Raw genomic sequence first — 23007 nt, forward strand, 5'->3', positions numbered from 1 at the left:
TGCCACCCCAGAGCTCTCTTCAGGGTCACACAAATGCTGCATCGCTTTGCTCTGTCTAACGAAAAATCAGAGAGACACAAGAAGGCTATGCTAGGTGCCCTTACACAAAAACAACGAGTATCAGTGATTTAAAAACACCCCTCCCACCAAACCCTTTTCCTCTGCCCAGAGAGTTTGAAGAAAATTCTAGAAACCTTTCAAGTGATGCTCAACCAGATTATGAGAGAAATAAAGATGTCAGATATTTGGGGTGGGAGGGGAATGCACAATTTTTTCTTCCTTTTTCCTCTTTTAATATTGGAGATTGAATTTTCACAAGCCCCTACCATGGATCAATCTGCCACCCCCACCCCCTCCGACCCCCACTTTCTGTAGTTTTTAAAAATTTTGAAACAGTATCTCACTAAATTGGTCATGTTGGTTTTGAGTTCCCTCCACAGCTGGGGCCTTGAACTTGTACTTTCCTTGCCTGCCATGATGCCCCATTCCTCAAACCCCAAGATGCTGGGGTGACAGGCCTGCATCATGGGGTCTGACCAAGTGGTTTGGAGAAGGTTGTCCAAGAGGCCTGGATGAAGTGGACAGCACCCAAATCCACACAGAGCCGGCAGTTCTGAGGGGCGTCTACCTGGAAAGCCAGCCTGGGGCTGCTCTAAAAAAAAAATTTTTTTTTTCCTAGGGTAGGAAAAACTCATGCTCTCCTCTAAACCAGGAGGTCCCTGGCAAGCTGTTCAGCCTCAACACACACGGTGTGGCCTCCCGGCAGAAAATGAAGTCCCTTTGCCACCCCGTCAGAAGAGGAGAAAATTCACACTGTAATCTAGAAAATACTGAGAGAATTTAGACTAGCCAGGAGAAACAGAATATGATCTGTCACGGAGCCAAACAAAACTAGGTTTCTGTAAGCTCTAAACAGCTCTCGGGATGAAATCCTTTTAGACAAAACAATAGCTGGATACCCTCTCCTGCCCGCACATGACTGAAAGATGGAGTCTCTCTCTCTCTCTCTCTTCTTTTTGGTTTTTGGTTTTTACATCATGCCTTGAAGCTGTAGTCTGTCACCGCAAGAAGAAAGCCTGAGGCACCCCAGCTGTATCTAGTTTCTTACTACGGAGTTTCTTTTTCCTCCTTCGTTCTCAGTAAAGCCAGAAGCCAGTCTGCCTATGGTCCCTGCAGATGTTCTTAGACCCAATTCTTCCTCCCCCAACCCCCTCCTTCTCTCTCATTTCCTTTTTTCTTCTTAGGACAAGGCCTGGCTGTCTAGTACCGGCCAGCCTCCAACCCTTGATCCTTCTGCCTCAGCGCTTCTGGAGCGCTGGGACTATCGGCACGCAGCACGGCTCCCGGGCTTGGACTTGAGGGTATTTTTTTAGGTGCGTCATCTTCCTAGCAACGCCCACACTACTTAGTGATCTTTCCTTCAGTCAGCGGGCGTCTTTCCTTCTTAGGTTTATTCGTGTGTGTGTGTGTGTGTGTGTGTGTGTGTGTGTGTGTGTGTGTGTGTGTGTGTGTCTGAGTGTGTGCGTGTGTCATGTGGATGCACACAGGAGACCAGAAGAGGGTGTTATGGATCTGGAATTGAATTATAGCAGTGATGAGCCGCCTAAAGTGGGGGCTGGCAATAGCAGTAAATATTTTTCCTTTTTCTTTTCTTTTCTTTCCTTTCTTGAGATCAGTCTCTACATAGCCCAGGCTGTCCTGGAACTTACTGTATAGACCAGGCTGGCTTTGAACTCACGGGTATACTCTTGCCTCTACCTCCCAAGTGCTAGGACGAAGGTGTGTATGTCACCACACCTAGTACAGTAAACACTCCTGCTGCTGCGCTGTCTCTCCAGCTTCCCCTTTAGCCCCTTTAGTTCCACAAATACCCGTGGTCCCAAACGGCGCGCCCAAGCTCTGGATTAGGTATTTCATTTTTCCCATGGAGGTGAAAAGACTTTCACATATAAAGACATGAAGAAAGGGCTGGGGAGATAACAGTAGGTAAGAACACCCACTATGCAAGCACAGGCCCTGGGCTTGGATCTCAGCCCCCACCTGAAAGCTATGCAGGGCAGAGACTGCTCGGAACCCCAGTGCTGAGGACAGAATACTGGGGCTCGCTGGCCAGTCAGCTTAGTCGATAAAACCAACAAACACACAAACAACACAGCAGCACCACTCTAATTCCAAGTCCAGGGGTTGTGGATTTCCAAGTCCAGGGGAAAATCCTGTCTCAAGGTAGAGAGTTATACAACAGGACGGTCAAAGGCTTTTTCTGTCCTCTGTGTGTACATCCAGGTCACATACACACACACACACACACACACACACACACACACACACACACACACCACCAGTCTCAATGTTCTTCCAATTGAACTATTGGGGATCATGAAAATAAAATAAAATAAAATTAGTATATAGGGTCCCCTGCTTACTTACCAACCGAATGTCACTCACCCCAGCTTCTATACGGTCCCTCTCTCCTTCCCTGTCTGTCTCCCTCCCTCTCTCCTTTATCAATGTTCGAGTTGCAGTACTGTAATTGTAAGGTAATAGGTCCACAGTGTGCCTAGGTTCCAGCCCACAGGTGGCTTCACATGCCTATAATGCCAACCTCCTGGGAGGCTGAGACAGGAGGCTCTGGAGTACGAAGCTCGCCCTGGGTTACATACTGAGACCCGGCCTCGAAAAAACCAAAACAGGTGCTGGAGAGATGGCGCAGCGGTTAAGAGCACTGACTGCTCTTCCAGAGGTCCTGAGTTCAATTCCCAGCAACCACATGGTGCCTTATAACCATCAGTAACAGGATCTGATGCCCTCTTCTGGTGTGTCTGAAGAAACTGACAGTATACTCATATAAATAAATAAATCTTTAAAAAAGAAAGGAAGCAAGCAAGCAAGCAAGCAAGCAAAACAGGGCTAAGTGGAATTACAGCTTAGCAGTAGAGGGTTTGGCTGGCATCTGAAAGGCCCTGGGCTTCAACTTCAGAAAAGAGAAAGAACTGCCCACAGTGTGTCTACTGCATGCACAAACCCCAGAATCCTTCTTTCCCCGCCCTCACCCCTACTCCCCACCCCCATTTGCATGTGGACCTGGGCACTCACTCACTCCCAATGTGCAGAGCACGCAGGAACAACAGGCTCAAGTTAGAAGTGATTTACTTCATTAGCTGGGATTACAAGTTTAACTCACAAACCAGAGGTCAACATTTCTCATTAACAAGGGGGCTGTGAATCGCTGCGGGCTGCGGTTCAAGAGGAGACCACTCTTATTACTAACTACACATTTCAATCTGTCTTTGATGTTCTCCTTCTCCCTCCTCTCTTTTATTTTTTGGCAGAGGAGCTGATTTTAATTGTGGCACTCCAACAAGGCTCTCTCTCCATCCCAGGGAGCTGCCTCTCGTCTGCTGCTGCTGAGTGAGAGAGAGAAAGAGAGAGAGCCAGGCTGCAAGATTGGGTGCAGTCCATTGCTCTGGGCACATTTTAATGGCTCCCCGTTCCTACAAGGCTTGGATTGTTTTCCACGTGATTCTGGTTAATTTAGCTGCGGGAAAGGGCATCGGTTTTCCTTGTGAGCTTCTGATCCGTCTGCCTCCGCGAGGTGAAATACATTAAAACAGGGAAGGAGGCATCACTGTAAGTTTCCAGATGCCAGGACCAGACCTCATACACTCTCCAAAACCCAGAATCGGGAAAGGAGTTCGACTGAGGTCATTAGGCTGTTAAAAAGCACTCTCTTGATAAATCAGCTTTGGTTGTTGACAAAATCCTCAAGCTGTCTTCTCCGGCCTCCTTGCTTCAAAACCATTGCCAAGGGTTAAAAGAAGCAAGTCAAATGAAATAAACCTTTGTGGAGGGTTCTATCCTTGGAATCTCAAAGCACAACACCACAAAATTCATTCCCCAAGAGAGCACCAGGAAAATATAGCGACTGCTTCACAGTCTCTCCCTCTAGCTTCCTTTCTTTCCTCTTCCTCCCTTCCTCCTCCCCCTCTTCTCCTCCTCTTCCTCCTCCTCTTCCTCCTTTCCTTTCTCTTCCTCTTCCTTTTTTCTCCTCCTCCCCCTTTTCCTCCTCTTCCCTCCTCCTTTTCCTCCCCTTCTCCTCCTTCCTCCTCCCTTCTCCTCCTCTTCTCCCTCCTCCCTTCTCTTCTTCCTCCTCCCCCCCCTTCTCTTCCTCCCCTCCCTCCTTTCTCCTCCTCTCCTTCCTTCTCCTTCTCCTCCTCCTAATTGATTTTTTGATAAGGTCTCAGCGTGTAGCCCTAGCTGTCCTAGAATTCACTATGTAGACCAGGCTAGCCTTTAACTCAGATTCACCTGCTTCTGCTTCCCAGTGCTGGGCCCAAAGGTGTGGACTACCACAGCTGGCCTCCTTCTCCTTCTCAAGATAGGGTCTCCTTAAGTAGCCCAGGATGTCGTTTAACACGAGCCTTGTCTAGAATTCTCCATTCTCCTGCCTCTCGAGTGCTAGTAGGAATGAACAATGCCCTGCTCCAAACACATACTTCACCCCCATCCAACTTGTGCTCTTTGTTTCTGAGGTCCAATGATCACAGTAACAGAACCAGGGCTTCAAGTGGAATCATCAGAGATGATGTTAGTATCTACTAATTTAAAAGCATAGACAATAGAAACAACTAAATTGTTATTCTAGTCTAGTAAGGTTACATACAAACCACTTCAGCTTACAGCATTCTTTAGTCACTTCAGGAAGACCAGTAAGTGACAGGGATGGGTATTCACTGTCTGGTGGGGGAAGCTACCAGGCTGCTTCTATGGGAGAGAGGAGAGTCAGTTTCTAGAACCCAGACTAGTCCATTTTGCTGCACCAGCTTCCAGGCATGGTCCAGGACAGGCAGTTGCTATTGAGGCCACAGAGCTAGAATGGGTGACTACAGAAGCTGGCCCTCCTGGTTTATGGTTCCCATATGGAGACCCGGGACTTCCCATCCTCTGCAGAAAGGGAGCTGTTTCTGTTCTCTTTGTTAACACTCAGGGAAAGGCTCCAGTTTGTCGAAACAACAACAATATTTACTAGTACTAGAGAGGCACAGGGCCGGAGAGGTGGCTCAGAGGTTAAGGGCAAATACTGCTCTTGCAGAGAACCTGAGTTCAGGTCGCAGCACCCACTGAGAGGTTACTCACAGCTGTCTGTAACCAGTTCCAGGGGATCCAAGTCCCCAGGCCCGACTCTGCAGTCACCGGGTACTCCTGTGCTGTACACACACATCCCTGCAGACAAAGCATCAGCTTCGATATGTCAGTAAGCGCCTTAGTTAGCTGTTTGTCCAGGATTGGAGACCTGCCTGACCCACAAAATTGAAAAAAAAAAAAAAAATCTTCAAGAAGAACCAGAAAGAGTCATTCTGAGCCAGTACTGGTCTGTGGCTCAGAACCAGGAATCCACAGGAGCTGTTACCAGAGGGACTGCAGCCATAGATGCTGGAGGTCACATGGCACGGTCCCATAACATTCCCCAGCCAGACCAGGAAGTCACCTTATTGGAGTTACTAGGGTATCTCAGTCACATGCTGGAGGAGGGGCATCTCCTCTGGCAACCTTTGGTTTGCCTCAGGGGGCTACATCAACACTGAGACACCTAGAAGGTTATTATCGCTGTCTAATTTCAAACAGGCTCCACAATGGAGGCCTGTCTTTGTGTGGGATTAATTTTCAAACCCCAGGATTTGATGTCGGTGGGAAAGCGGCAGCATGGGACTCCCTCTACAGCCTTCTCCCCCTTCCGGCCAGCGCCAGGGGCTCCATGGGAGATGAAAACCCTGACAAGCCCTTCAGTCAAGCTGAAAGCAGGCAGCGGTCCAGTAACACCCACAAGCCCCCGGGGCATCCCGTGACCCTTCGGAAAAGTCACGTTCACTTTGCTCTTGAGAAAGGAAAAATATCGCCGGAGGCATTTTTATTTTAAACCATGTGAAATAAGGAAACGTGAAGATGCGAGAATGAAGTGGAAAAAAAAAAGTTCGAATTCATTTCCGTTCTTGCAACGGCTTAGAAACCAAACTGGTTCATTTTGAAGGCGTGTGAAAAGAGAATCCGATCCATTCACCAGCAGGCAGAGACCACGAAGTGCTTAAGGTAAAATATGTAAATATGGGAAATTATCTCTTGAAAACCATCTCCTTTTGTGCTTGGAAGAATTTTTTTTTGAAGCATCTTTATTTCTATTCTGCATTAATATACCGTTGAACAGAAAAGTTGCTATTTTGGGCAAAAATAACAGAAACCAAGGTGCTGGGAAAATTGAGGCATTCTAAAATGAAGTCCTGGGTAGAGAGGATGTCTATCGTCCTGTGCACCTGGGTGGCATTTTTTTTTTTTTTGTAATAATTTAAAGAATGTTATTAAGATGGTAAATTACAGCGTCCATGTTGAGAAAGCGTTCTTTGTATGAAAACTTAACCCAAGACTTCCGGTCTCCGCTGTGATTTCTTTTGGAAATGGGGACCTCTCTCTCCTCCATTTGTCCCACCCCCAGCCCTTCTGTCTTTACTGGTAGAACTGGGACTCTTCTTAGTAGTGTGTTTACAGACGTCTCACAAATAACTGGCTACAGGTAACTCAGGTGACCCCGTCAGTAAAGTGCTTGTCACACAAACAAAAGGACCTGGATTTGATCTCCGTATCAAAAACGCAAGGCATGGCAGCTTGTGCTTGTAATGTGGTTGATGGGGAGCTGAGACAGGCAGGTTACTGGAGCTCCTTGGCCAACCACTTAGCTTAATTAGTGAGTGACGGGCCAGTGAGAGACCCTGTCTCACAAAAAAAAAAGGGGGGGTGGGGTGGATGACTCCTCTCCTGAGGATTGACACTTGAGGTTGTCCTCTGGCCTTCACATGTATGCACACATATGTACACACACACACACACACACACACACACACACACAGAGATGCCAGATGGCATTGTTGTCTTTGTTAGGGTTTCATTGCTGTGAAGAGACAACATGACCACAACAACTCTTTTTATTAACCCAAAGATTGTATTTATTTTATGCATATGAGTACACTGTCACTGTCTTCAGACACACCAGAAGCGGGCATCAGATCCCATTACAGATGGTTGTGAGCCACGATGTGGTTGCTAGGATTTGAACTCAGGACCTCTGGAAGAGCAGTCAGCGCTCTTAACCACTGAGCTATTTCTCCAGCCCTTGAGTTAAAAATGTTAAAATGCTCTTCTCAGATCTACAGATCTCGGGGACTTTCTGAGAGACCGAGCCGGGGTGAGGGTGGGAGGCAGGGATGGTGGGGGGGACGTTCTTAGAATGACTTCCAGACCCGCCCACTCTTCTGCTCACATTCCTTAGCCTCATTTCCATAGTTTTAAAGTAAGTTCAAATCTCACATCATTTCAACAGGACTATCGAAGTGTAAGGAAATTTAAGCACACAGATAAACGTACGGTTTTGTGGTGAATATGCTTAGCCCACGGGAAGTGACGCTATTAGGAGGTGTGGCCTTGTTGGAGAAGGTGTGGCCTTGTCGGAAGAAGTGCGTCATTGTGGAGAATGGGCTTAACTGCCTGTGGAAGACAGTGTTCTAATCTTCTGTTTGCCTTTGGAACAAGATGTAGAACTCTCAGCTCCTTTTCCAGTGCCATGCCTGCCTGGATGCTGCCATGTATCCTACCACGATGATAATGGACTGAATCTCAGAACCTGCAAGCCAGCTCCAATTACATGATGCCCTTTATTTTTTTTTAAATTTATTTATTATATATAAGTATACTGCCACTGTCTTCAGACACACCAGAAGAGGGCATCGGGTCCCATTACAGATGGTTGTGAGCCACCATGTGGTTGCTGGGATTTGAACTCAGGACCTCTGGAAGAGCAGTCAGTGCTCTTAACCACTGAGCCATCTCTCCAGCCCCATGATGCCCTTTATAAGAGTTGCCTTGGCCCTGGTGTCTCTTCATAGCAATGGAAACCCTCACTAAGACAACGGTCCTCACTGTTTTGTTTGTTTGTTTGTTGATAACTTGATGGAAAAGAACATTTGAGAAAAAAGAACTTCAACTGAGAAAATGCCTCCTTCAAATTGCCTGTAGGTAAGTCTGTGAGCGCTCTCTTGATTGACAGGGGAGGAGCCAGCTCACCAGGTTCGTGACATCCCTGGGTAAGTAGTCTTGGATGGCATAAGAAATTAAACTGAGCCAGCTTTGATGTGTGTGTGTGTGTGTGTGTGTAAGCAGTGTTCTCCAATGGCCTTCGCTTCCCTCAGTGATGGATTATAAAGTACATGCTGAAATAAACCCTTTCTCTCTCAAGTTGCTTTTGGTTATGGCGTATGCCACAGCGATAGAAAGTAAATTAACACACATAAACGTGTGTACACATGCATACACCACACACACACACAGAGACACCACACACAGAGATACACCACAGACACACACACACAGACAGACACACACAGACACACACACACACACCACACACACACACACACACAGACACACACACACACAGACACACACACACACCACACAGACGCACAGACACACACACCACACACACACACACACACACACACACACACACAGAGACAGACACACACACGGCATGCAGAAGGGTTTCCTTGCTATTTGCCATGCTGGCAGAAAGCAGGCCCATGGCCCTCCTAGCTTCTCCTAGGCCTGGCCAGATGTGCATCTGACCATGGCCAGGCAGGAGGATGTCAGGAGCCCGAGGTCCCAGTCGGATGGGCAGGAGTTGCAAGGATGAAAGAATTGTCAGTGATGTCCTTGTTCATCTTAGTTTTGGGGTGTGTGTTTTTACTTGTTAAATGGTACATTACAAATGGTTTAGCTGATTGCTGGGCACCTCCTTAAATGCTTTCCCCTCGCAGGTGCTTCTCTCGCCTCCTCCTGGGCCTGGCCTTGCTGTTGAGATGGTGCTAAGGCCAGGGTCCATCCTGCACCAGCCAGCAGAATCTCGGGGAATCCACTGCCCATTCCATCAGAGAAGACGCAAATTCTTTACTGACCCTTCTCAGGCCACGGCCATTGATCCCTCCTCAAACCTCATCCTTTCGTGGATGGATTTCTGAAATCCTTAATAATTAAGTTTCCAGCTTTAGGAAGAAGCCCAGGGGAGAGCTGAACGTGGTGGCACGTGTCCTGTGCCCTCATCACTCAGAGAGGCCAAGGCACAAGAATGGTGGATGGGAGGCCACCCTAGACAATGTTGCCAGATTCAAAAAACAAACAAACAAACAAAATCAGCCACTGAATTAAACGAGAACTTTTCTTGCTCGTTAAACCAAAGCCAAATCATTCTGTTTAATCGCAGTCAGAATCACATTTGTATTGTGCAGTCGTTTGCTGCTCTGTTAAGATCTTGAAGGAGCTGGAGGAGCAGGTCATGCAACCTGCACGCCTGCAACCTCAGTACCTGGGAGGCCAGGAGTTCAAGGTCTCCATCCTTGGCTAAGTAGCAAGTGTGAAACCGAAAGGGGATACAGGAAAATGAATATCACTGTCCTTGCCGTGGCTTCGAAGGCCCGACGCGTGGAGCTGAGGGCTCTCTCGGCGCTTTATTCTGCACAACTCCCGGCAACCCTGGTGCAAAACTGGAGGAAGCTGCAAAAGTTACACAAGCCAGCCACGGGAGAGGATGGAGCACGATGCTAGCCATGGGGAGAGGAAGGAACACGATGCTAGCTTGTGCCCCCAACACCAAGGAACCTTGGAATAATTTGCTTTCATTCTTTCTCTGGGAGGGGATGCTGGGCCCTGAGGCTTTGATCTGGATCCGCACAGTGACCCTGCACCTGGCGGTTCCTGACATGGTAGGTTGTCTGTTGGTGTGAAGGGGTAGACTTGCTCTCCTAGAGGCTCTCAGCAAATGCCTACCCAAATCAAAGGGTCGCTTCTTCTGGACCACGCCTCCCAGGGCTCAGCAGCAGGCGCAGTGAATGACTGATTGGTTCACTGGTTTTTACTTTTTGGGTGTGTGAGTGTGGTGTGTGTGTGAGTGTGAATGTGTTTGAGTATATGTGTGCAGGCATGTGTGTGTGTGTGTGTGTGTGTGTGTGTGTGTGTGTGTGTGTGTGTTCCAGTGCATGTGCATGCCGGAGGAAGTCAACAGATCCCCTGGAGCTAGACTTACAGATGGTAGTAAGTCTCCTGACTTGGGGGCTGCTACCCAATCCCTGGGTCCTTTGGAAATCCAGAAAGTGATGGCTCCTAAACCCCACACCATCTCTCCAGCCTCCCCAGTATTTCTTTCAAAAATATTTAAACTACGTGCCAAGCCCACGTGTCTATCGCCCTTCAAACTTTCCCCCTGCCCCTCAGTGCTGCTTCGGTCTGTGGCTGCATGGGTGGTGAGAACAGTTTTTACGCAATCCGCAATCCGCAATCCACGGGCTTGAAACATTTGAGGTGGGATGAGGCCTTGTTAGCTCTCGGCCGCACACCTATCTGCAGAACCTCCTGTGTATTTTGACTTTGGACTGTGACCATCGCCTCTTCCCCTCTTCCCCTCTCCAGCCCCTGGCAGCCCCATTCTACCTCTGTGCCCGAGAGTCTGCGGACTTCAGATTCCGTGTATGAGATCATGCAGTCTCGGGCTCTCTGGTGGAAAAGCTGAATACTCCACTCTGCCTTGATGCTCCCACCCCCTCATACCCTCGTGCATCTTGACTGCTGTGACTTAATTCTGCAGTGAACGTAGGATGCGGATAGCTCTTTGAGATTCTCATTTAAATTTCTTTAGATATTTACCCAGATGTGACACTGCCAGATGACTTTTTTTTTTTTTTTTTGGAACCTCCATACAATTTTCCATAATATCTGTATCAACTTATATTCCTACTAACAGTGCCCCCACCTTCTCACCTCTCTTCGTCTCCACTCTGTTCATTTATTTATTTATTTTTATTTTATTTATATTTATTTATGTAATTGTGTGACTGCATGAATGTTTGCCAAATGTGTGTGGTGCCTCCAGTGGCCAGAACAGGGCACTGGATCCCTCTGAGCTGCAATCAGGGGTGTTTGTGAGTCAGTTAATGTGGGCGGTGGGAATCAGTCTCCCCAGATCTCCGGAAGAACAGCCAGCACTCCTAACCACTGAGCTCTCTCCAGCCCCTACCTTCAGTTTTAATAATGGCCATGCTAAATGTCTGAGGTCTCAGTGTGGCATAGATGAGCATTTCTCTGGGCATTCGTGATGGAGGAGTGCACTTGCCCGGGGTAGGAAGGGGAATTCGGGGGGGGGGGCGGTATTTCCACTTGCGTCTGCTGACCATTTGCACGTTATATGTTCTGGTTTTAATTAATTACTGTGTGTTCCTGCACATGTGAGCCACAGCACACGTGAGGTCAGAGGACAGCTTGCTGGAGTTGGTTCCCTCCTTTTACCCTGTGGATCCTAGGTCTCCATCTCAGATTGGCGGGCTTGGCTTCAGACACCTTTATTGCTGGCCCATGTCCCCAGTTCCTCTTCCCCCACCAAACCAAACCATGTGACTTCTATGCCAAAGGCACATGAGATTGCAGAGCACCCTGTTTCCATCGTGGGTGGGCACAGCAGCTTTGGGCCACGCGCCCCTCACAGGTTCTTTCAGGGAGAGGACAGGGAACCCATCTTCTGTGAAGCCCTCCCAGTGTTTCCATGGGATCTGGGGATGGTGGATGCTGGAGCTGGCCATGGTCGGGACTGGCATTACCAGGATACCCTTGAGGGGTGACAACTTCAGCACACCCCCATCTCGGGCTCCCATCAGATGGAACTTCCATATCCAGCTCATCCGGCAGTGCAGCTGTGAATGGGCTGGTCTCAGCCTTGGCCTTGACCTAGCACATGAGACATAATGGAGTTCCACTAGCAGAAGGCCCACCAGTTGTCCACTGTATGTAAGTCAAGTCACCATGTCCTTTAACTTAGGTACACTGAGAACACCTCATCCCTAACCTGGAGTTGTAGGGTTTTTTGTTTTTTGTTTTTGTTTGTTTGTTTTTAAGAGAGGGCTTTTATATTAATCCTGGCTGTCCAGGAACTCTCTATATAGACCAGGCTAACCTTGAACTCATAGGAATCTGCCTGTTTGACCTTTACTTGTTTGACCTCCTGAGTGCTGCACCACCACCTCTCGCTGTGATGTGATGGTTAATCTTGACTGTCAACTGTGGGGCGGCAAGCTGTGAAAGGTACCCTGATTCCTGGTCAAGACAGGTCGAATCCCAGGAAACCCTAATAGGGACGGCAAGCGCATTCCTAGCCTTCCAGATCAAGGCCTCACTAGCTGCAGCCCCTGCAAACCTCTGTAGAGAGGTTTGAGACAGACCAGTCACATAGAGCAATGCCCCAAACCCCTCCTCCACAGGTGAGGACGTGACCTGTGGTCACGTAGGCTCAAGACAGATCAATCATAGAAGCAGGACCGCACCTCCAGATATGTGGATGAGGTCTTCCCAAGCTCTCAGGCCAAACCAATAGGAAGTACCTGCTGTCAGACACTGTCCCATCCAAAAGTTGTATCTAAGGATTGTGTTCAGAATTAAAGGTGTGCAGGAATTATTCCATCGTCTGAGAGCTTCTGTCAGAATTGCTGTAACACTTGGGAAAGAGATCCGCTCTCCCCAAATCGCTGCTAGAATCATCCCTGCACCCCAGGCCGGCTAGTCAGTCTCCTGCTGGCTCAACCACCGGAACAACCAAAGCGGCAGCGGTGGAAAGTAGCAGGACCGGAAGCTGGGTCGGTAAAAGCTCCTCCCCCTGCCCGAGTTCTCTCCCCCTCAGCTGAACCCACGTACCTAGCCGGACAAGAGGTCGCTGTGAAAAGCTCCCCGGCGCCAGAGTACTACAGTCAACTTCATGCAGTTTAGAACCACGTAGGAGATCCAAGCCTGGGTGCCTCTCCAGAGAGGTTTAGCTGAAGAGGGAACACACTCACCAAAAGTGGGAAACACCGTCTCAGGGGCTCGAGTCCCAGTATAGATAAAAAGGAGAAAGGGCACCAGGATTCATCTCTCTCTGACTCCTCAGTGGATATAATGTGACCTCATGCCCTGTCGCCATGGGTTCTCCACCAAGATGGACAGTAACCTCAAACTAGGACCAAAGCAAACCCCCCCATGGTTTTAGTGATTATTTGGGAATTGCACCAAATAATATCCCAATTATACTCACTTTCCAGTCCTCACAGGTCTGACCCTCACCCTTGTCACCTCCCCTCCCCGCTCCCCCCAAAGAAGAATAAAGATGGAGGAAACAAACAAGTCTAATTTGTGTTGCGTATATACTCACTGGAGCATGGTTAAACTCCCCGTGGCCAGCCCCTTAAAGAAAACTGATCCTTTTCCCACCCGCACGCTCACTAGAAGCTATCCACTGCGGAGAGCTACACTTCAGCGTCTTATCCCAATTTTTAAAAAAAGATGTATTTATTTGATGTATATGAGTGCTCTATCTGCATGTACAGCTGTGTTCCAGAAGAGGGCGTCAGATCACTTTATGGTTGTGAGCCACCATGTGGTTGCTGGGAATTGAATTCAGGACCTCTGGGGGTGCAGCCAGGGCTCTTAACCACTGAGCCATCCCTCCAGCCCCTTCGTATCACAGTTTTTAAGAGTTCTCTTCCATGGTTTCCTGTCTAGGATGTTACTTTTGGGGGGTTGGAGGTGAGGGTTGTTGTAGAGGCCTACGTCCTTTCTCAGTTGTCTGCAGTCATGGATGCAACTGCAAAAGTACTTTCGGTGCTCTTTACCAGCCACAGGAGCATGGATCATGGACTTGCACATGGTTTCTGCCCCACAGCATGGACCATAAACATCTGCGTTGTTAGCGCCTAGCACAGATCTGTGTGGTCTCAATATAGATCACGGGCACCAACACAGCCCTCTGCTGTAGCACGAGCCACAGATACCTTCATGGCCCTAGGCAGCAGCGAGACCCACGGACATCCATACGGCCCTCGGTGGCAACAGGGGCCACAGAATCGACATGGTGCCCAGCTGCAGCAGGACCACGGACCCAGACGCTGCCCCTCATCGGGACATCAGCATGGCCCCTAGCTGCAGTGGGACCAGGAACCCTTTCCTTTTTAGGTTGTTTTTGCTAGGTTTGTGTCACAGGAACCAGAGAGTGACGAGTACAAGGGCGTTGTGAAGAGTCGGGTTTGGACTCCCATCATCCTGCCAGCCATGAACCTGGCTCTGAACGCCCGAGTCTGGCTGCTTCAGAAGTGCAGACCTGTGCAGTCAGGGTCAGCCACAGTTACCCACCCTCTCCCCATGGTCCTCAGCCCTTTGGATCCCGGAGGATGATGGGTAATAGACCCACATACCCAGCACCTTCCCTCAACATGACATTGCTAGCTGAAGCCTCAAGGAGCTTTAGTGGACAGAGGGTCCTGAAGGTCAACAGATGTGATTTGGGGCAAATTTTAATAACTTCCATGTAACATTCAATTTGATACTGGAAAATCCTAGTGACCTGATTCCTTCCTCTGAATTCCAGCCTTCTAAGATCTCCTATCTCTCGAGGTGATGCGCTGGTGGTATCTGAATTCATTACTTCCTGATTAATTATGCTGCCTCCGTGTAAGGAAACTGGCTTCAATCAGCTGTGGTCACTACTCCTGGCCCTGTTGCCTCAACAGGCTGGCCACTATCAGAGCCAGAATCTGGAGCCAGGAAACTGGAAAGACTGACTATGTGTGCTACCAGCAGGCAGGAGACCCGAGGTTTGGGGCAGTGTCTAGTCATGCAGTGGGGTCAGTGAGTCCAGAAATGGAGGGTGGAGATCTCTTTTCGTGTGTCTGTTTCTTTGAGACAGGGTAGCCCTATGTGGATCAGGTTGACCTTGAACTCCTGAACTAGATCCTCCTGACTCTGCCTTCCAATCTCTGAGGTTAAAGGACTGTGCCAACACCTTCAGCTTTGTTCAGTGTAGAGACTAGTTTTTGCCCTGTCATCCAGATTGGCTTCAAACTCACGATCCTCCTGTCTCTGTCTCCAGACTATGGAATCACAGGCGGGCACCACCATGCCTCACTAACCCACTGGGAGTCTGGGTGTCGCCCCCTCAGCGAGAGGCTCTGGACCCTGGCAGATGCTGCTTAAAGCACATGCATCCCTTGGGACACATGATTATTTCGTCAAGTATGAAGGATTACTCTCCGGCTACCCAGGCCTACACAAGAGGCCCTTATGGGCAGGTAACGGAATCTCCGTGGTGTGGGGGAAGGAAGGACAGGCAGCTGCCAGCACCCGGGCGTGGTGAGAGTCATTAGCTGTGGACACCCAGGCACGGTGAGCACCATAACCCCTTGGCTTTGTTAGCTCCCCGGTTCCCTAGGGCTCCTGTCCTGTGCATTCTGTGTCTGACAGCCGTCACACTAGCAGAGCCCAAGAGTGACATCTTATTTCAAAGAAGATAAGACATGATTGCTGTCAATTGTCACTCCTTAGCACTGGATTTGGGTTGCAGAACTGTAACCCCTACACTTGGAAGGCTGGGGGCGGGGGAATCTAGAGTTCAAGGTTGGAGTTCCGTGGCTGAGCACTTGCTTAGCACCTGTGAGGCCCTGTCCTGCACTCTATTTCTGGTGACAGACAGACAGATGGACAGACAGACAGATATCACCCCTTTGTCTTCCATTTGTGCCTGCACATCACGTATATAAGGACAAGAGATGGCACAGGCCAGCTGCACTGCTCCCATGAGCCTGCACTTCAATGGGTCTATTATTGTTCTACCCACCAGACTGTGGTTAAACTAAGAAAAAGTCCAAGTCCAGGCCTCTCAGAAAACCACCAGAAATCTTTGGTCCATGAGAAGGTCTGGGGCTCAGACACCCTGACTTTGGTCCAAGGTACAAGCCCAGAACCCTAAGTAGGGTAGGCCTGGGGCCCCTGAGCCTCCACTTGTAGCCCTGTGTCCACTGCAGTACAATGGGTGAGGACCTACAGACTGGAGTGGCTCAGTCTCCCGCAGAGACATGGGAGGAGCAGGAACTGAGGCAGAGAGACTGGCTACATCACTCCAAGGTCAGGTGTGATCTCCCTGTCACAGTGTGGGTGTTTAAACATCTCCCAGAGGCTCTGGTGCTAAAGAACTGGTCCCAGAGAGGTACTACTGAGAGGCTACAGAGCCTCTAAGAGGTGGGACCTTGTGGGTAGTTGGGAAATGTCTGTTGGAAGGGGTGCTATGAGCCAGGCACTCCAGAAGGAGAAGAGGGCAGAGAGTTTGAGGCTAGCCTAGTCCATGTAACAAGCTTTAGGCCAGCCAAGGCTATGTAGTAAGAAGTTGTCTCAAAAAGAAGAAAGGAAGAAAGAAAGACAGAAAGAAAGAAAGAAAGAAAGAAAGACAGAAAGAAAGAAAGAAAGAAAGAGAGAAGAAAAAGAAAGAAAGAAAGAAGAAAAAGAAAGAAAGAGAGAGAAAAAGAAAAAGAAAAAGAGTGAAACCCCAACTTTCTTCCTGGCCATAAGGTGAGATCCTGTGATCTGCGATCTGCTACTTGTCCAAAAGCCCAAAGCAATGGAACCGATCAACCATGGACTGGGATTTCCAAACTGTGAGCCAAAAATCAACCTTTTATACATATGTCAGCTTATCAAAGTATTCTGTTACGGAAAGCTGACTGATACAGGCCTCTATGAAATCTCCATGTCCAGTAGATGGACATATGAGTTCAATTTTGCAAGTTTGTAAAGAAGGTTAATTTAGAAAGTTGAATAGCTACAGAGGACACTTAATGACACGAACTCTTCTGAACTTCTGGGTGGCTTGGACTTCTGGGTGTCTGGACACATGCTCAGACGAGGACTCGCCCTCCTCAGCTCTCTACTCAGATAGGCTCACATGGGAAACAGTATGGATTCCCCTTGGGAGCATTTTTCTCAGCAGGGTAAGTGGAGAGCTCTTTTGCTGCAGAGCCTCCTTTGAGAAGAATAGAACAGTTAGGAGAGCAAGCATTGGCAAGAGATGAAGGGACTTGTCTAAATAGGAAAAAACCAGTTTCTAGGGACAGAAGCGCAGGTCCCCAAATTCATCTGTTGGCACACGGCACCCATGTGTTGGTGACAGAGCCTTTGGGAGGCCATTAGATTTAGATGAAGTAGTGCGGATACAGCCCTCATGGTGGGATTATTGCCCTCATAAGAAAAGATGTCAGGATTCAAATTCTCTTCCCAGTAAAGATAAAACAAGTCAAAACCTTACTAGAACCTGAGCATATTGGTACATTGACCTCAGATCTCTGGCCTCTAGAGATATACATTTCTGTTGTTTAAGCCACTCAGTCTGTGGAATTTTCCGGTAGCCTAGGCATACACAACCAAATGCTCCCTTTCTCCCCATCCGATATTGAAGCCATACTGCTGGCCTGAAGTACCAGGAGAGTGCCATATAACATAGCTTGTATAGACATGGGTTTCCGATGGGTATGTGAACTTACCAGAAACATCTAAGGAGATGACAGGATCCTAAGCTCCAAAGAATCTCCTGATCTTCAGGGTTTCTTCCCATCACCTGCTTGCAGACAGAATGCTGGGCAAAGTCCCCAGAGATGGGGAGAGGAAGGGGTGGGCCAGTAACTGATGCCCCTGGTCTCCTTGTTTCCTAGACGCCCCCTCCAAACCCAAGGGCCCCTGATTGTAGGAGAAGGTCCTCTGGAAACAGCTTCTCAGCTGCCTGGTGATCTGGGATCACTGGGTCAAGAGTCCATAGATGTGGTGTCTACGGATCAGTTCTCCAGTGGGTCCGCTGGGGTTTGGACAAACTGCCTGGTCTCTGAGCTTTGATTTCTACTCCTGAAGTGTGTCAACGCTTCCCTCACTGGGTTATTTCGGGGACCAATCAGATAACAAACAACAGGTCCTAACAAAACCAGACACTTTTGTTCCTCTGTTTTGACCTCCTGTATCAACTGGCTAGCTCTTAATTTTGTCTGCTTTTCCCATGCATTGATGAAAATCTTTGCCACTTTTTTTTTTAAAGCTGAAACAGTATTATGAAAAGAATGTGGATCTTCGGTGAGGGAGGAAGAAGAATCAAACCGCATAGCTATTTTTTTTCCTTTTCTTTTTTTCGGAGCTGGGGACCGAACCCAGGGCCTTGAGCTTGCTAGGCAAGCGCTCTACCACTGAGCTAAATCCCCAACCCCCCGCATAGCTATTTGATCAGGCTTAGGTCAGAGGGAGAAACCACACACATGTGGTTGTTCCAACTCCTGTGCAGGTTCTCACCGCCATCGGCCAGCTTCACAGCTTCACCCCTGCCTGACAAATGAGGAGATGAGTCCTGCCTTGTGATTCTGAGAACAAAATACGATGATGCTAAGTATCTCTCTCCCCTTTACCCCTGGAACCTAGTCCCTCATTCATGGTTGGCAAGTGCTGTTCCCCTGAGCCAAACCCCCAGCCCCTCACTGGGGGATTCTAGGCAGGGGCTCTACCACTGAGCCACACCCCAGCCCCTCACTGGGAGATTCTAGGCAGATGCTCTACCACTGAGCCACGCCCCCAGCCCCTCACTGGGGGATTCTAGGAAGGGGCTGTGCCACTAAGCCACACCCCCAGCCCCTCACTGGGGGATTCTAGGCAAGGGCTCTCCCACTGAGCCCTGACCCCACCCCTCAATGGGGGATCTAGGAAGCATGAGTGTAATGTCCATTTCATATCTGAAGACATTTTTTGGAGGCCCTCCTCCCACCCTTATGCTCTTATATTCTTCAACCCACTCTTTCAAAGTGTTTTCTGAGCTTTAGGGGGTGATACAGGTGTCCCCTTTAGGGTTGAGTCTCAAAGTCATTTATTCTCAGTGCTTTGACCTATTATGAATCTCTGTATTTATTACCAGAGAGCATCATTGTCTGTGGACATGAGTGTATGTACTTTAGACTGCAGTTTGACAACATTTGACATTTGACATTTGACAGAACAACAGTAAAGGTCCCCTTACAGCCTATGATGTCCCTAGACATGGGCTTCTTACTAAGTATTCAGTGACAAGCAAGAATTCCCCCTCTGTGGAAGATCTAATCAGAAAGCAGTTGAGAGCCAGGTATGGTTCCAGTTCTTTGGAAGCAGGCAGATCTCTGTGAATTCAAGGCTAGTCTGATCTCCGCAGAGAGCTCAGACTGCCAGGATTTCAGTTACACAGTGAAATTCTATCTCAGAAACAACAAACAAACAAACAAACAAACAAACAAAAACTGGTTGGTTACTGCTGTAATAGTCATGCCACTATTGTACCAGTGGGAACATCTCGATTGGTCACTTGATTAGATTATCATCAACTTAACAGTTGATATTAAACAGTTATTTCATTAAACAGTTTCAATTCTGTGGTTACAGAATGACAGACAACTGCCTTACAATTTAGCAAAAGCTATGTGTTTGATCTGGCAACAAAAAATTTGTCACCGTGGGGACCTTAATTAGGAAGATGTTTATTGCACATTCTCTATAGAATCATCTGTTTTCTTTTTCACTGTGTTCACTCTATCAGCAAGAGTCAGAAGATTCCACTTTGGGAATCAGGAATTCAAAATCAAAAGCATTGTTCTGGACAAGAAGGCTCCATTTGACTTCTAGAAGATACCATGTGGGCTTTAGATTCTTGCTAAGCTGATGCTGGGTTCTTCCATGGGGAAGGAAATGAGACAGACCCTCCCACAAAGACCCTGCCTCAAGAAGAGAGAGCCAAGGTTCAAGAGGGCTGACAGGGCCAGGTGTGGTAGTGTATGCCTGCATCCTAGCACTAGGGAGGCCTGAGGCAGGAGGATCTCAAGTTTGGAGGTAGCCCAGGGTACCTAGCGGCTGTCTCAAAAAAGAAAAGCAAACTGAAAAGGTCGGGGGGGGGCACTATGCGTCCTGCAAAGAGATTTCAGTCCCCAGGCATCCTTTGTTCCATGATTTAAGGCAGCTGGGCTGTGGAACTGTGGCTGGAGATTGTATAAATGCTCACAGGCGATATCCTCCAGGTACATCCCAGGACCAGGAGACAGGGACAGGGCACGGCATTGAGATTACCATACAGGCAGACTTGGCAGTGTGGATGTAAGGAGGGCTACTGAAGACAGTCAGAGGCAGAGAGCAGGAGAACCCAGTCTTTCCCTTAACAGATTCTACCGTCACCGAGATCGTTACTCCTCACTCCTGTCCCACCCCTACTGCTTTAGCAGTGCTCACACTTGCCCTTCGCTCATGGCTGAGGCCTCTGCCAGGAAGACTTGTCTCTTCTATGTACCTGCAGCCACCTCTCCGTGTAGTTAAGGTTGGCTGAAATGGCACATCCTCTGAGGTGTCCTCTTTAGCACCTGAAACCTACGACTTCTTTGGCATAGATGCCACAGTACCCAGCCTAAATTAGGTGTTCCACAGGCATCTCAGCAGTGTCTAAAGGAAGGGACCAACGAAATCTACTCTACAGGAAGAACAGGCATGTTTTTTTGTCAGGGTACTGTGCCTTTGTGGTATTGTACTCATTGTGACCTTCAGGTCTTTTCTGCATGTCTGTCCATCTCTGGAGCAGTGAAGATGGATGGTTCAGGGGCCAAGGCCTTCCCTTGCCCTCTCCTTTTCTTGAGACCCAACATCACATTGTTATTCAAGCTTCCGTCAGATGCACAATCCTCCTGCCTCTACCCCCGAGTTCTGAGATGCCAAGTATACACCAGCCCATCTAGCTTCTACCTTTATGCCTGAAGTGTATCCGGCAGGCTTACATTTTTCAAAACCTACTTTAATGATGGTTCTTCTTCAACCTCCCTTGCAGCCCACCACCAACCAAAGGTATGGGGAGAGAAAGGTTAATAGGAAACGGGGGCTGAGGACCTATTTAGAAATAGTTCTTTGGGTCAACCTTAACCTTCGTATTTGGCAGTCCAGTCCACTTGGCAAACACCAAACATGAGCCAGTAGCAGCTGACCAATCCAGAAGAAACCATGAGGATACACTGCTCATGAAGTTCTTTGGGTTGATGCTAATATTCACTGTTAGCAGTCCAGTCCACTAGCAAAGCACAAATCAGCGGTAGTGGCTCAATCCAGAAGAAACCCTGAGGCTCTGCTGATCACCACGAGTCCACTGATGCAGCAAGGAGCAGCTAGAACACCACCAGGAGTTCTCTGGTGCGTTCCTCTCTGTGAAGTCACAACAGGGGAAGATCAGCAAAGAGTTGCAAGGTGAACCGATGCCAGAGTGTTGTCCATTGTCTGCTGCGTCGCACTTAGACTCTTTCCAAACATCACAGTTCCTCTCGAGTGTCTGCTCCAGCAAAACATCGCATGGCCTTTCACCAGGCAGCTTCCAGAAAAACACATGTCCGTTCTCAGCAAAACGTCCCATCAGAAGACAGTTTCCAGAAAAACATCACATGACACAACCGAGTCTCCAACAAAACCAGAAATACCCACTTCAGTATCTCAACATATAATTGGGTTTAATTATTCACCCCCTCTGGAATATCTCTGTAGTCTGATGGCAATATTTAGTTCAATTAAATTTAGTCTAATTCTTCTATATTTAAGGTTAAATCTATGTTTTTTCTATTTGTGCTATTTAGTTCATTTTTAAAAAGATTTATTTTTAAAGATTGTGTGTGTGTTCAATACATTATTTATTTGTTTTTAATTTATTTTATTTATATGAGAACACTGTAGCTGTCTTCAGACACACCAGGAGAGGGCATCTGATCCCATTACAGATGGTCATGAGCCACCATGTGGTTGCTGGGAATTGAACTCATGACCTCTGGAAAAGCAGTCAGTGCTCTTAACCACTGAGCCATCTCACCAGCCCAATACCTGTATTTATACTGTGCTGTGTGTTCTGTGGGTGTGCGTCTAGTATTCTCAGAGGCTAGAAGAGGTTGCCAGAATTGGAGTTACAGATTGTTGTTAGCTGCCATGTGGTGCTAGGAACCAAACCTGGGTCCTCTATCAAGAGTAGCCAATGCTCTTGACTGCTGAGCCATCTCTCTAGCACCAGGATCTATATGCATGTGCGTGCGTGTGTGTGCGTGTGCGTGTGTGCATGTGTGTGTGTGTGTGTGTGTGTGTGTTTATATGCTCTCTGTTTGTGGAGGCCAATGGGGAGTTGCATGGCTTACATTTGAAATAGGGTATTTAACATAGAAGTGATTAAGGTTAAACAAGGTCATAAGGGTAGCATCTGGACACTATATGATTAGTGAATGCAACTCTTAGAAATGACACTACTCAGGAGACAAAAAAACAGTAGGAGCACATGTTCAAGGCTAGCCTGGGCAACTTAGACTCTGTCCTAAAATAAAAAGTAAACAAGAATTGTGATTGTAGCTCAGTGTTGGGGCACTTGGGATTCAATGCCCAGTACCTCAAAATAAAAATAGAGAAAGATGGGGGAGGGGAGGCCAGTCTTCCTGTCTCCTTCTCTTCCCAGTGATTTAAAGACAGGGCAAGAATGTAGTCATATGTAAGCTTAAAAAGAGCCATTACCAGAACCTAATGTCTGTATTTATTTTGATTTTTTATTATTTACTTTTTAAGACAAAAATCTCACTGTGTAGCCCTGGCTGTCCTGAAACTTGTTACATAAGGCAGGCTGGTCTTGAACCCACAGGGCTCCATCTGTCTCTGCCTCCTAAATGCTGGTATTAAAAGTATGTGTTACCATGCCCATTGAACACTTCTGCTTTCAGTTTATTTTATTTTATCTTTTAAACATTTTAAGGTGTACTTACTTATTTTATATATATGAGTACACTGTTGCTGTCTTCAGACACACCAGAAGAGGGCATCGGATTCCCATTACAGATGGTGGTGAGCCCCACCATGTGGTTGTTGGGAATTGAACTCAGGACCTCTGGAAGAGCAGTCAGTGCTCTTAACCGCTGAGCCACCTCTCCAGCCCTCAATGTATTTTATTTTTATTTTATGTGTACGAGCATTTTTTCTGCATGTATGTCTGTGCACCATATGCATGCCTGGTGCCTGAGGAGGCCAGAGAAGGGAGTCGGAGTCCCTTGAAAGATTACAGACCGTTGTGGGCCACCATGTGGG

At 48.0% G+C, this 23007-nt stretch overlaps 1 pseudogene; it reads left to right on the forward strand.

Annotated features, from left to right (window-relative positions):
- The first annotated feature begins 9734 nt into the window (after positions 1-9734).
- Positions 9735-23007, forward strand: part of LOC116893364 — a 93943-nt pseudogene continuing 80670 nt past the window's right edge.

The sequence above is a fragment of the Rattus rattus genome, chromosome 2 (assembly GCF_011064425.1).
Source record: "Rattus rattus isolate New Zealand chromosome 2, Rrattus_CSIRO_v1, whole genome shotgun sequence".
In the NCBI taxonomy this organism is placed as follows: domain Eukaryota; kingdom Metazoa; phylum Chordata; class Mammalia; order Rodentia; family Muridae; genus Rattus; species Rattus rattus.